Genomic DNA, 16,294 nt, shown 5'->3' with positions numbered 1-16,294 from the left:
ATATCGCATATATGTAAGAAAGTCAGAAAAATTCCAGTAACTAATGTAACCAAAATTAGGATTTGCAACAGTACTGATTCAAAAGGCATGGGAAGAAACAACATACGACTGGAACTGTTTACAAAGTATCTTCTATAAAACCAACATGTCAAGTAATTGAAAAATATGGAAGGCATATTTCTCCCTGAATCTTCATGACACTGAAGCATATTAGGTTCCAAGCAAGATGACAAAAATGGGTGAGGAATAAACTGAATCTATATCCTGATATCAGCGTGCTTTCAGTTTATTTTTTGACCTTAGTATCAATGTTCCTAGGTAAACTGTGAAAGATACTACAGTAAGAAATTAAAATTAAGCAACTGAAGTGGACTGTATGTAAGTGAAAACTTTAAAAAAAATTATTACCTAAACTAGATAATTCCAGCCAGCTCCATCTAAAAATGTGAAGATACCATCAATCTACTGGCAGTAATCACTGGAAGATAAAGGAAACAAAAGGCAATGGAACAGGTTAACTAGCTTAATACTTGAACGAAAATTGCAGTATGTACCATACGGTTATAATCACAATTCTTGGTCAAAGCCTTTACCAATGTTCAGCTAATATTAATCATTTGTGGCAGCCTTTCCACTGTGTGTCAAGTATCTTCCTGTCAAAAAGTAAATAATGGAATTCAATGACTAAACACTTAAATGCTATCTTTCATGGACCACAAAAACAAGAGGCTCTCTTTTCATCAAGGTGACTTAAAACTGATAACATCCCATACAATAACAAATACTCCTACATTTTCCAAATCTTGTCCACAAGACAAAGAGAGCATGCTAATTAAAAATCACAAAGTGCTACTGGTAATTTATTTGTTTTGTAATTCTTTATTTAGAGTAATCAACAAACTGGGTGGCCACAGACATTTCTACACACTGTGGCAGTTGGTAGGAAGGTAGTGAACTTAATCTACTCAGTCCAGCCACGTTAATGTGACCACTGCCTATTTTCAATGTCGGCATGCAATAACCACTTAGACAGCACGTGGCAGCACTAGCAGTGGAGGGGACAAGGAAAATAGTGCAGTCATTGTTGAATGTGGAAATAAACTGAGTTATCTGACATTCAAAAGGACATGATCATTGGCTTTTGGGCCAAGGATGAAAGGATTTCCGAAACAGCTAAGTTTGTACACTGTTTGGGTGCTGCCCGTTTAATATACAGAGTGCATGCAAAATGCAGCTATCCAAAACCGGCACTGAGGTGACCACAGTACACTGAGGACCATAGATAACAGGGGTGAATGACAACTGTGGATATGTGTACAGGTGAGTAGACATACAACTGTTGAGCAGCTAACACCCAGATGAACCAAGGGGCTACCAGCAGCATCTCGTCAATGACAGTTCAGCAAATGGTGCTTTGTATGGGCCTCCACAGCAGGCACCAGATTCATGCACCCATGCTGACTGCTGTTCATCGATGACAAAGACTGGAATTTGTATGCCATTATCACAAATGGATGTCCACTGAGCAGTAACAGGTGGCTTTTTCAGATGAGACTGATTGCCATTGGAGTGCATGGGATGAAACATCTAAAAACAAAAACCACACAATCAGGAGGGAGCATTATGGTCTGGAGAATGTTTTTGTGACATTCCCAGGGTGATCTCAACATTCTGAAAGCACAATGGATCAACACAAGTATCCATCTACCCTTGAGGACCATGTCCACACCTACGTGTATTTTAATGTAATTAGTTGGATAAAAGGTCTACTCACAGCAGTGGCAGGAGAATACATATATACAGGTATTTAAGTTTGCAAGTTTTTGGAGCCAGTGACTCCTCCTCCTGGTAGAAGCGCTGAAGGGGAAATGAGAAAGATAATGGGAATGGGCTGGTGGGGTCTAAGCAAAGGAATACAGTTTGGAAAAGCTACCCACAACCCTGGCTCAGGGGAGACATACAGGACAGGATGAGAAGATGAATTAGTCTTCCCTTCTCATCCCATCCAGTAAGTCTCCCCTGACCTGGGGTTCTGGGCAACTTTTCTGTACTCTTCCCTTTTTCCTAGACCTCACAGTCCTTTACTTCACCCCTCTTCCTTCCTCTTCTATCCTTATGCCAGAAAAAGAGTCATTTGCTCCAAAAGCTTGTAAACTTAAATATCTATATGCGTGTTGTCCTGCCGCTGTTTGGTGAGTATAGATTTATCATCTATTCAGTTACATTAAATTTCAAGAATTGATTGTTTTTGTTGATATATTAGTCTACTTGTAGTTTGTTTTTCCTTGACACAATGACATCAACTAGCAGGACAACACAACGTTCTCAGTGGGGATGTAACGTAGCAAGTTATTACCAGATAACCTCCAGTACAGTATAGCACACAGCTGTGTATCATGGTGGCTGCAGGATTTGCTCTCTGCTATGACTCACAGCACAGCTGACGCTATCGGCTGTGAGAACGGTCTCCAGTTAACATCTAGTAGGAACATAAATTCATACCCCCTACAAATCTAAATAAACTATAGTAATTATCATCCGATTTTGCTCAAACTTGGTATACCATCTTTTGTTATTAAGTAGAAGAGCCTGTTAAAATTTCAGCTTTTTATCTCCTAATAGTTCAGGAGATTGAGAAAATTACTTAAATGTCTAAAAACTGACACTTATGTTGCAAAACTCAGTTAGGAACAATAGAAGTTTGTCTATTATCATCTAAAGTCATAACAAAGTTTTCAATACATAAAAATCACTTAATTGGAATTTTTATCAAAACTTTAATTACTCTGCAATTTCGTAGTGTAAAAATCATTCAAAATTATTATCTGCTTATTACTTTGTTGTGTATATACGTGGTAATAAATTAGAGCGTTCAGTGGGGCGTAAGTTAAAACTTAATATTGTTTTTTGTAAAGCCTGATAAAATTGAATCATGGGAAAACTGTGGTGCAACCACGACGCTGATGACGTATGTCGAATTGTGCTTGCTTTTGTAAGAGAGCAGCCAGAATAGAAGTCGGAATTGGAATAAGTTTCAAAATTAATTTAAAGATTATTTTGCATTTCCGTCTATTTTATTAAACACGATATTAGAAATTGGAAGTGTAATCACGTAAATGATTTTCTGAGTAATTTGATTGGCTCAGGCTAGTTTTGCCACAAGAATGATCTGGAAGGATCTTTCTGATAGGTCAATTAGACCCATCAGCCAATCAGAATTAAGCTGTTCCCATGCACAGATTGTTAGATATGCAGAAGGGAGAGGATGATAGAGGAGAGTTGCTCGCTAGCTGTCATACGTGTAAGACCACATTAGATTTCACTGTGCTAATTGTATGTAAAATGAAGAACTATTGAGGTCATTGCATTTAGAACGAGTGGTAACTAAGGAGGTTTGAATTACGAACATTTTGAGGAAAGTTTGATGTTTCTGAAATAGTTAATTGATGTGTTATTAGCGTGTGATATACTGGGGCTTAGTGAAATTCCACCTGACAGATTCTGTATGCTTTATGGAATGTTTAGGCGAGCACTTCACATCAGACATTGAAGACCACTGATTTGACCGGAAGTTTCAAAACGTTATAGTAGTGGCTCAGTGACTGTCAGATGGATCATTTATCGGGTCGGACTGGTAGATATTCTGGCTGCTTTTTTCGTGTGAGAACATTTTGTACAGACTGTGAGCTGGGAATATAGGAGCAGTTAAATAGTAAATTCATACCTGATAGCAAATTTATGTGCTTCCTTAAGAATAAAAACCAGTTTACCAGAATTTCCGGAGGCTTACTGCAAGTAAACCGCATTTTCCCACCATCTGAAAGTTGTTAAAATGATCTTATAGGAACTGATTCACAACTTGAGTTACGCGGCCTCTGTGTGGTAGGTATTAGGTCGTGGTTTCATCGACGCTGCTTTACACGGCCTAGTAAGTATCTACTACTGCAGAGTGAAGGGACATCATAAGGAAGCTGTACTGAGGTAGGTGGACAATTGAGGTGAGACCGTATGAACATGCGCAACAAACCCCGCCCTGCTGCAGCGTCACACAGCTTGCAGTGCACATGCACGGTTTGAACAGCACCCAGATGAGTTAACCATACTCCCATGGCCACTGAACTGTCCAGAATCTGTGGAACCACCTTGATGAGGCTGTTCACACCATATACACTCAACCGAGAAACCTAATGCAGCTGGCCAAAGCACTGGAATTGGCATGGCTCCACATCCCTTTCAGTACCTTCCATAACTTCACTTTCTTCCTGTACATCTTGGACTGCAAAAGTTCGTTATTCATGCTTTTGGCATGTGGTCACATCAATGTGGCTTGACTGTGTGATACATATAATTGGGAGGTTTGAATACTAAGCACAAATTAATTTAGTGGAAATTTATAATCACGCCAACATGAAAAGCACATAAGTAGAGAAGTTCAAATAAAGAACATAAGAGAAATAAAGAGCATAAAACTTCAACTTCAACAAGATAACCCAAAATACAATTCACTCACAGGCCAGTACATATGTGCATATTTGTCTCAAGATGATGACAGATGTAAGTACACCAAATGATGATAAAGCTGTCACTCATTTGGATATTAGTGTAATTTATGAAACAAAAAGAAAACACAGACTAAAAATATTGCCAAGTTGTACATCTCAATCATCTAGCAATAGCAGAAGAAAAAAAATCACTGGCAAATTGCAGAAGGGGAGAGCATACATAAGAAAGACGGAAGAAAACAAAGTGACATAACAATCATAAAAGAACAAACGATGATAAACTTCCTGTAAAACAAACTAATGTGGGAAAGGTTAACACTGCCCTGGATGAAATACAAAACACGAATACACAAACATGTCAAAATTCTCAAGATTTTCTTGAATAAAATTAAGAAATAATGTGTATAAAAACGAATTAGGGCTTACTATCCTGTGACTACTAGCCCATAATGGCCCAAGGTTAGTAAAAAATAGTGCTTAATGAAATAAATCACATGTGACTGAATGCTGTAAATGAGGCGATATTGTATGTACAACATACTACCCCCTTTTTCTTTGTCTATTGAAGCAGGAGATACCAGAACACTAGACAAAATGTGTAGTGCTCTATCACAAAAGATTGACAAAAATTGTAAAACAATATTTTTCTCAGATTAGAATTGCTGGATATTACACTTCATGTGTTGCACAATGTTTTGAATATTTTGAGTGAAAACCGTTTCCATTTGATCACACATACCACTTATGATTTTTATGGAGAAGCAGTTTCAACTACAATTACATCGAGCATTTAAATATTCTGCTTGTCAACTGACTCTGTAAACAACTGTTTGAAGCAATACATGAAGGAGGGGGACGAATCCTTTCCCACTGTCAGCCCAATTGTTCTGTACACAGCTCGTCTCCTTCATACCCTAGCTCATCCCTCTGAAAATAGCAAAGAACGGAGAAATTCAGATTCAATAACAAAATGGAACATTAAAGAAAACAATGATGCTGTACACAAAAAGAGATAATCAAAAGGGTAAGGATAAACTGATGCACAAAATACAATACCATTAACAACAATGTAGGAAAAGATAGATTGCAACCTTTCATAAAGATGACACATTAAGTTACAGAAAGGCACAGTTAGAAGACACTGACACACAACCCATCAACCACAGGCCTTCATTATAAAAAGATGAACACACACCAATCATTCACATCTCACGCATACATGACCACCAATTCTGGCAACTTGGATCATTATAGCATTTGCACATTCTGGCCCAAGCTACCGGTGTTGGCAGTCGTGTGTGGGAGGTCTGCGTGCTTGTGGGAATGAATGGTGTGCATTTCTCTTTCCTCTTTCTCTGATGAAGGCTGTGGCAGAAAGCTTATGTGCAATTGTCTTACATGTGCCTGTCTGTAACTTAACATGTCATCTTTGCTGTAAGTAACAATCTATCTTTTCCTAAACTGTTGATATTCCTACCTGGAGTTACCTTTCCCCCAATACCATTAACAGTCACAGAAGTAAAAAGAAAGAAAGACTGGTGACAAAGCAACAAGCGTGCTTAAAAATATACATACAAAAATATAAGTTCAGAGAGAGAGAGAGGGGGAGAGAGAGAGAGAGAGAGAGAGAGAGAGAGAGAGAGAGAGAGAGCAGCAGCACAACAGCAACTGGGTAACAGTTTCTCATCTCCTGCCAAACTGTCATAGTACTTGCAGTGGATCCTGATGAAGTTTAGAATTCCTGTGTGATGGTCTGGATAGATGTCTGCTTATTACACATTACGACCCTCTTCAACTGTCGGCGGTCTCATGTCAGTTAACAGACGAGGTCAGCCTGTACACTTTTGTGCTGTACGTGTCCCTTCACGTTTCCACTTCACTATCACATCAAACACAGTGGACCTAGGGATGTTTAGGAGTGTGGAAATCTAACATACAGATGTATGACACGAGTGACATCCATCACCTGACCACATTCGAAGTACGTGTTCCGCAGAGCACCCCATTCTGCTCTCTCACAATGTCTAATGACTACTGAGGTCGCTGATATGGAGTACCTGGCAGTAGGTGGCAGCACAATGCACCTGATATGAGAAACTTATGTTTTTGGGGGTGTCCGGATACTTTTGATTACATAGTGTAGTAAAAATGCACATTTGTACAAATGCTTACATTTGCATGACGTTGTATACAGCATGGATACATTTCAGACGAAGCATATATTGCAGTTGTAGTGACACCAAAGAAAATGTCACGTAAATGCTGAATGAATGTGAGCCAACTTGACGGAAGAGGGGATTATAATTTAAAATTACTAATGTGTTGTTGTGGTCTTTAGTCTGAAGACAGGTTTGGTGCAGCTTTACCATGTTAGTCTGCCGTGTTAAAACTCTTCATCCTGATGCAGTTTGGAATTCCTGTGTGATGGTCTGGATAGATGTCTGCCTATTACACATCATGACCCTCATCAAATGTCGGGGGTGCCTGTCAGTCAACAGACGAGGTTGGCCTGTACGCTTTTGTGCTGTACATGTCCCTTCACATTTCCACTTCACTATCACATTGGAAACAGTGGGCCTAGGGATGTTTAGGAGAGTGGAAATCTCGCGTACAGACATATGACAAGTGACACCCAATCACCTGACCACATTCGAAGTCCGTCAGTTCCGCGGAGCGCCTCATTCCTCTCTCTCATGAAGTCTAATGTCTACTGAGGTCGCTGATATGAAGTACCTGGGAGCAGGTGGCAGCACAATGCACCTAATATGAAAAACTTATGTTTTGGGGGGTTTCCGGGTACTTTTGATCACACAATGTATCAGATAGGAACAGAACATTTATGTATACAACATTGTTTGTTGGATACTACTGTATCTCGATGACCACAAACAAAAATCACAACATGTGTACAACTGTTGTACTATTCCTTTGCTTCCTCAACCGTACCCATGGTATTACACCTTATCTACAGAGAATTAGATGTCATTTGTTGGGTGTACTGAAATTAATGAGCAGTAGTGTATGTCACAGTAATGACCCACTCGGGGCATTAAACAGCACAGCTGCACCATATTCCTGCCAATGGCTCATTTCATTACTGATTATCTCATGGACAACTTTCTCATTGTGGAACTGTGCTCCTATATCAGACTCTGGGTCATTTTCTTGCACGGATCATACATTTTTTCTCACCTAGCTTGCTGTTTATTTTATATTACTGCTGCTCACACAGATGTATGCCAACACAACTTATCACTGAGTTAGCTGAAGTTAACTATGAAGCAATAGGTACAGGCTCACAATTATGAAACAACAATAAAATGATACAAGACAATGTTATTTGCAGTTGACACAGTTTGTACACATGTGCGTCTACTCAGGGTTCACAATAGTTTTACTCTCCCTGTCTCTGTCAATACATATCGATAAAACAAATACTGTACTAGTCTAATTTGGGACTGCTCTATCAAATGAGCACGTAAAATGCCTCTTTACAATCATTTTGTTTGTAACAGGAAACAAACCAACTCTTTCCATCAACAGCAGACATCACATGAAACACATGATGAGCAGTATTTGTTTGGGCTGACAACAACCACGTTTGCAAAAACGAAATTGCAGACATCTGCCAAAACACCAGATGAAATGCATATGACAACTCTTATGAGAGACACCTGGAGAGAGAGAGAGAGAGAGAGAGAGAGAGAGAGAGAGAGAGAGAGAGAGAGAGTGAGTGTGTGTGTGTGTGTGTGTGTGTGTACAAAGGTGATTTGATAAGTCTCGTAAAAAAGCAAGAAAAAATCCTTGTTTTACAAACAACTCACCTTATTCCTCAACATAGTTTCCTTTGAGGGATATACACTTGGTCCAGTGATCCTCCAGCTTTTTCATCCCATCAGAAAAATAAGTTCTGTCAAACTCTGCAAAATACTCATTGACTGCAACTATCACTTCCTCATCTCACAAAAATTTCTTCCCAGGAAGATAAAGTTTCAAGTCAGGGAACAGGAAGAAGTCACTTGGGGCTAAGACTGGTGAACAGGGAGGATGAGAAACCAGTTCAAAGCCCAATTTGTGTACTTCTGCCACTGTTATGCCGATGTGTGAAATGGTGCATTATCCTGGTGAAGGAGCACTTTTTTGCATGCCAACTTCGTTCTTTTTTCATCATCATCATCATCATCATCATTTAAGACTGATTATGCCTTTCAGCGTTCAGTCTGGAGCATAGCCCCCCTTATACAGTTCCTCCATGATCCCCTATTCAGTGCTAACATTGGTGCCTCTTCTGATGTTAAACCTATTACTTCAAAATCATTCTTAACCGAATCCAGGTACCTTCTCCTCGGTCTGCCCCGACTCCTCTTACCCTCTACTGCCGAATCCATGAGTCTCTTGGGTAACCTTGCTTCTCCCATGCGTGTAACATGACCCCACCATCTAAGCCTGTTCGCCCTGACTGCTACATCTATAGAGTTCATTCCCAGTTTTTCTTTGATTTCCTCATTGTGGACACCCTCCTGCCATTGTTCCCATCTACTAGTACCTGCAATCATCCTAGCTACTTTCATATCCATAACCTCAACCTTGTTGATAAGGTAACCTGAATCCACCCAGCTTTCGCTCCCATACAACAAAGTTGGTCGAAAGATTGAACGGTGCACAGATAACTTAGTCTTGGTACTGACTTCCTTCTTGCAGAAGAGAATAGATCGTAGCTGGGCGCTCACTGCATTAGCTTTGCTACACCTCGCTTCCAGTTCCTTCACTATGTTGCCATCCTGTGAGAATATGCATCCTAAGTACTTGAAACTGTCCACCTGTTCTAACTTTGTTCCTCCTATTTGGCACTCAATCTGTTTATATTTCTTTCCCACTGACATTACTTTCGTTTTGGAGATGCTAATCTTCATACCATAGTCCTTACATTTCTGATCTAGCTCTGAAATATTACTTTGCAAACTTTCAATCGAATCTGCCATCACAACTAAGTCATCCGCATATGCAAGACTGCGTATTTTGTGTTCACATATCTTAATCTCACCCAGCCAGTCTATTGTTTTCAACATATGATCCATAAATAATATGAACAACAGTGGAGACAGGTTGCAGCCTTGTCTTACCCCTGAAACTACTCTGAACCATGAACTCAATTTACCGTCAACTCTAACTGCTGCCTGACTATCCATGTAAAGACCTTTAATTGCTTGCAAAAGTTTGCCTCCTATTCCATAATCTTGTAGAACAGACAATAACTTCCACCTAGGAACCCGGTCATATGCCTTTTCTAGATCTATAAAGCATAGATACAATTCCCTGTTCCACTCATAACACTTCTCCATTATTTGCCGTAAGCTAAAGATCTGGTCCTGACAGCCTCTAAGAGGCCTAAACCCACACTGATTTTCATCCAATTGGTCCTCAACTAATACTCGCACTTTCCTTTCAACAATACCTGAAAAGATTTTACCCACAGCGCTGATTAAAGAGATACCTCTGTAGTTGTTACAATCTTTTCTGTTTCCATGTTTAAAGATTGGTGTGATTACTGCTTTTGTCCAGTCTGATGGAACCTGTCCCGACTCCCAGGCCATTTCAATTATCCTGTGTAGCCATTTAAGACCTGACATTCCACTGTATTTGATGAGTTCCGACTTAATTTCATCCACCCCAGCCGCTTTATTGCACTGCAATCTATTGACCATTTTTTCCACTTCCTCAAATGTGATCCTATTTCCATCATCATTCCTATCCCATTCTACCTTGAAATCTGAAACATTACTGATCGCATTTTCACCTACATTGAGCAACTCTTCAAAATATTCCCTCCATCTGCCCAAGGCATCCACAGGATTCACCAGCAGTTTTCCTGACCTGTCCAAAATACTTGTCATTTCCTTCTTACCTCCCTTTCGAAGTCTGCTAATTACACTCCAGAATGGTTTTCCAGCAGCTTGACCCATAGTCTCCAACCTGTTTCCAAAGTCTTCCCATGATTTCTTCTTGGATGCTGCAATTATCTGTTTGGCTTTGTTTCTTTCTTCAACATAACTTTCTCTGTCTACCTGGGTTCTGGTATGTAGCCATTTTTGATACGCCTTCTTTTTCCTTTTACAGGTTGCCTTGACTGTATCACTCCACCAAGCTGTTTGCTTCATCCTACTTTTACACACTACTGTTCCAAGACATTCTTTAGCCACTTCTAGTACTGTGTCCCTGTACCTTGTCCATTCCTTTTCCAATGACTGTAATTGACTACACTCAACTAACTGGTACCTTTCTGAGATCGCTGTTATGTATTTGTGCATGATTTCCTTATCCTGAAGTTTCTCCACTCTTATCCTCCTACATATGGACCTGACCTCCTGCACTTTCGGCCTCACAATCCCAATTTCACTGCAGATTAAATAATGATCAGTGTCATCAAAGAATCCCCTGAATACACGTGTGTCCCTCACAGCCTTCCTGAATTCCTGATCTGTTATTAGATAGTCAATGACAGATCTGGTTCCCCTGCCTTCCCAAGTATACCGGTGAATGTTCTTATGTTTAAAAAAGGAGTTTGTGATTACTAAGCCCATACTGGCACAGAAATCCAAGAGTTGTTTCCCGTTCCTGTTGGTCTCCATATCCTCTCCAAATTTACCCATAACCTTTTCATACCCTTCTGTTCGATTTCCAATCCTGGCATTAAAATCACCCATGAGCAGAACACTGTCCTTGTCCTTTACTCTAACAACTGCATCACTGAGTGCCTCATAAAAGCTATCCATCTTATCTTGATCTGTCCCTTCACAATGCGAATATACTCACACAATCCTAATTTTCTTGCTAGACACTGTCAAATCTATCCACATCAGTCGTTCGTTTACATACCTTATTGCAACTACGCTGGGTTCCATTTCTTTCCTGATGTAAAGCCCTACACCCCATTGTGCTATTCCTGCTTTGACTCCTGACAGGTAGACCTTGTATTCTCCCACTACCTCTTCTTTCTCACCCCTTACCCGAATGTCACTAACAGCTAAAATGTCCAGCCCCATCTTACTTGCAGCCTCTGCCAGCTCTACCTTCTTCCCAGAGTAGCCCCCATTGATATTAATAGCTCCCCATCTCATTACCATTTGTTTGCCAAGTTGTATCTTCGTTCTTTTTTCAGCCAATACAAATTTCAAACGATCTAGGCAATGAAGCAACAAAAGGTGCCCAGTTATGGTTCTGCCCCAGTTATGGTTCTGCCATTTTCCAAGTAATCTATGAGGATTATTCCTAGGGAATCCCAGGAAACGGTGCCCATCACCTTACCAGCTGACAAAATGGTCTCTGCCTTCTTTGGTGTACTTTCACCAGCCTTTGCCCAGTGTTTTGACTACTGTTTCAAAGTCTTGGAGAATGCGATGAAACATCACCAGGCACTACGTTGAAATTTTGTGCTTGATGCACTTCTGGTTGACTGTGAGCAATCACGGAACACTGCTCGCAAACAGTCTTTATAGCCAATTCTCTTTGCATGATATTGTGCACTCATTCAGTTGAGTTGCCTACAGTCTCAGCAATCTCATGAACTTTTATTTGGCAGTCTTGCATTATCATATCATGGATTTTGTCTATGGTTTCTTTGCGCTGACCTCAACTGGATGGCTGGAGCATGCATTGTCTTCGGTGCTTGTCTGGTCACATTTAACTCTTTAACTCAAATGTAAATGGTCTTCAACAGTGGTGCAGAATCCACATGAATTTCATCCAATTCTGTTTTGATTTGTGCGGCAGTCCAACCCTTCAAATAAAAATGTTTAATTACAGCATGAAACACTGTTGTTGTTGTTGTCTTCAGTCCTGAGACTGGTTTGATGCTACTCTATCCTGTGCAAGCTTCTTCATCACCCAGTACCTACTGCAACCTACATCCTTCTGAATCTGCTTAGTGTATTCATCTCTTGGTCTCCCCCTACGATATTTACCTTCCACGCTGCCCTCCAATACTAAGTTGGTGATCCCTTGATGCCTCAGAACATGTCCTACCAAACGATCCCTTCTTCTTGTCAAGTTGTGCCACAAACTCCTCCCCGCTCCTATTCAGTACCTCCTCATTAGTTATGTGATCTACCCATCTAATCTTCAGCATTCTTCTGTAGCACCACATTTCGAAAGCTTCTATTCTCTTCTTGTCCAAACTATTTACCGTCCATGTTTCACTTCCATACATGGCTACACTCCATACAAATACTTTCAGAAATTACTTCCTGTCACTTAAATCTATACTCGATGTTAACAAATTTCTCTTCTCCAGAAACGCTTTCCTTGCCATTGCCAGTCTACATTTTATATCCTCTCTACTTCGACCATCATCAGTTATTTTGCTCCCCAAATAGCAAAACTCCTTTACTACTTTAAGTGTCTCATTTCCTAATCTAATACCCTCAACATCACCCGACTTCATTCGACTACATTCCATTATCCTCGTTTTGCTTTTGTTGATGTTCATCTTATATCCTCCCTTCAAGACACCATCCATGCCGTTCAACTGCTCTTCCAAGTCCTTTGCTGTCTCTGACAGAATTACAATGTCATCGGCAAACCTGAAAGTTTTTATTTCTTCTCCATGGATTTTAATACCTACTCTGAATTTTTCTTTTGTTTCCTTTACTGCTTGCTCAATAGACAGATTGAATAACATCAGGGAGAGGCTACAACCCTGTCTTACTCCCTTCCCAACCACTGCTTCCCTTTCATGTCCCTCGACTCTTATAACTGCCATCTGGTTTCTGTACAAATTGTAAATAGCCTTTCGCTCCCTGTATTTTACCCCTGCCACCTTTCTCTAAGTCTACAAATGCTAGAAACGTAGGTTTGCCTTTCCTTAATCTTTCTTCTAAGGTAAGTCGTAAGGTCAGTATTGCCTCACGTGTTCCAGTATTTCTACGGAATCCAAACTGATCTTCCCCGAGGTCGGCTTCTACTAGTTTTTCCATTCGTCTGTAAAGAATTCGTGTTAGTATTTTGCAGCTGTGGCTTATTAAACTGATTGTTCGGTAATTCTCACATCTGTCAACACCTGCTTTCTTTGGGATTGGAATTATTATATTCTTCTTGAAGTCTGAGGGTATTTCGCCTGTTTCATACATCTTGCTCACCAGATGGTAGAGTTTTGTCAGGACTGGCTCTCCCAAGGCCGTCAGTAGTTCCAATGGAATGTTGTCTACTCCGGGAGCCTTGTTCCGACTCAGGTCTTTCAGTGCTCTGTCAAACTCTTCACGCAGTATCATATCTCCCATTTCATCTTCATCTACATCCTCTTCCATTTCCATAATATTGTCCTCAAGTACATCACCCTTGTATAGACCCTCTATATACTCCTTCCATCTTTCTGCTTTCCCTTCTTTGCTTAGAACTGGGTTTCCCTCTGAGCTCTTGATGTTCATACAAGTGGTTCTCTTATCTCCAAAGGTCTCTCTAATTTTCCTGTAGGCAGTATCTATCTTACTCCTAGTGAGATAAGCCTCTACATCCTTACATTTGTCCTCTAGCCATACCTGCTTAGCCATTTTGCACTTCCTGTCGATCTCATTTTTGAGACGTTTGTATTCCTTTTTGCCTGCTTCATTTACTGCCTTTTTATATTTTCTCCTTTCATCAATTAAATTCAATATTTATTCTGTTACCCAAGGATTTCTATTAGCCCTCGTCTTTTTACCTACTTGATCCTCTGCTGCCTTCACTACTTCATCCCTCAAAGCTACTCATTATTCTTCTACTGTATTTCTTTCCCCCATTCCTGTCAATTGTTCCCTTATGCTCTCCCTGAAACTCTGTACAACCTCTGGTTCTTTCAGTTTATCCAGGTCCCATCTCCTTAAATTCCCACCTTTTTGCAGTTTCTTCAGTTTTAATCTACAGGTCATAATCAATAGATTGTGGTCAGAGTCCACATCTGCCCCTGGAAATGTCTTACAATTTAAAACCTGGTTCCTAAATCTCTGTCTTACCATTATATAATCTATCTGATATCCAGGGTTCTTCCATGTATACAACCTTCTATCATGATTCTTGAACCAAGTGTTAGCTATGATTAAGTTGTACTCTGTGCAAAATTCTCCCAGACAGCCTCCTCTTTCATTTCTTAGCCCCAATCCATATTCACCTACTACATTTCCTTCTCTCCCTTTTCCTACACTCTAATTCCAGTCACCCATGACTATTAAATTTTCGTCTCCCTTCACTATCTGAATAATTTCTTTTATTTCATCATACATTTCTTCAATTTCTTCGTCATCTGCAGAGCTAGTTGGCATATAAACTTGTACTACTGTAGTAGGTGTGGGCTTCATATCTATCTTGGCCACAATAATGCGTTCACTAAGCTGTTTGTAGTGAAACATTATTTTCTCAATTTTCAACCACAGTCGACACATTGACCAATTCAGATGTATGTTAACAATAAACTGTATGTTGTACAGTGTTGAGATTCTTTATATGATCCTAGCATTAATCATGCTTATCAGCCATAACCATAAAAGACATTCCATTTTTTCGATGGAAATTTACCAGTTTTATTAAATCAGTCTTGTTATATTCCACCATTTCTGAGTTAATTAGCACTGAAGACAGCCAATTAGGCCATTGTGCTTGCAAATTGAAGTGCCTGGCCAGGTACAATTAGTGTCAGTTGTTCTCATAGTGTAGATGACAGTGCACGAGACTGCTCGATCTGGCGGTTGTAGGCAACTGAACAAGGAACACGTTTGGTAACACCATCTCTGGTGGGGCCATCGAATTTGCACATACAACAGCCTGATTGGTTAACTTCAATGCTAATGACTCTGAAATGGCACAACATATCGAATTTTTTTCTTAACGATTTTTTCTCAGCAGATCCTTACAAATTTTTCATACTGTTTTTGACCACACTGTATACACGGAATGATTCAGAGTTTCTATTACACAGTTTTAGGTGTTGTAGAGGGGACTCAAGACAGTAGACACTGGATCCAGCTTATTTTTCTTAATGTGACAATTACTGTGCATGGTTCCTGTGCCACTGTGCCAATGTTACAGGGTTATCTCAGATAATTATTTTCACATATAACAGCCATATCTGGGATGAGGAAAACCCTCATGCCACAAGCCCCATGGATTTCAACATCATTTCAGTAATAATGCATAGGCTGCTACTATCTATGGTCGTCCGATTGGCCCCCGTATTCTAGTACCCCGTCCAATACGTCTCAACCACTTGGACTTCCTGGAAGACGTACTGATGCAGCATTTGGAGGATGTGCCATCGCATATACGCTGGATGTTGCGATTCCAGTACGACGGTGTGCCAACCAATTTTTCATGTGATGTCCGGTCAGTGCCAGACACTTGAGGACAGGTGGATGGATACATTGGCCAGCACAGTTGCCCAATATAAAACCTCTGGACTTTTCCCTGTGAGGTTACATGAAGACTATTGTTTAGGAGACACCTGTAGAGTTTCAGGACGATCTCCTTGCCCATGTAATGGCTGCAGTGGAGGTCACTCAGGACACTCTCCAGGACTTTTGGGCCATGTGTATGTGAATACTGTTTGCAAGTATACTTTGTGCAACAAAACTTGTCGTCACCATTTCAAGCATATGTTGCAGTTCATGCAGATAGATACGTGTACTTTCCACACACTCCCTCCTACCTCTCTTTGTCCATCTCCTCCGCCTTCTCTCTCTGATCGTAGCTTCTTCCCTCTCCCTCTGCCCATATCTTCCTCTCCTCCCCCAACCCCATCTCTGCTCAGCCATGCCCGTCTGCACATG

General features: G+C 40.4%; 1 protein-coding gene across 2 annotated transcripts in view; it reads right to left on the bottom strand.

Annotated features, from left to right (window-relative positions):
* LOC124614027 (protein FAM193A-like) overlaps positions 1-16,294 on the bottom strand; it is a 228,731-nt gene that overhangs the window by 122,153 nt on the left and 90,284 nt on the right. The window lies entirely within an intron of this gene.

The sequence above is a fragment of the Schistocerca americana genome, chromosome 4 (genome assembly GCF_021461395.2).
Source record: "Schistocerca americana isolate TAMUIC-IGC-003095 chromosome 4, iqSchAmer2.1, whole genome shotgun sequence".
In the NCBI taxonomy this organism is placed as follows: Eukaryota; Metazoa; Arthropoda; class Insecta; order Orthoptera; family Acrididae; genus Schistocerca; species Schistocerca americana.
The sequence above is the reverse complement of the archived record's forward strand: the minus strand, read 5'-3'. Positions and strand labels throughout refer to the sequence as shown.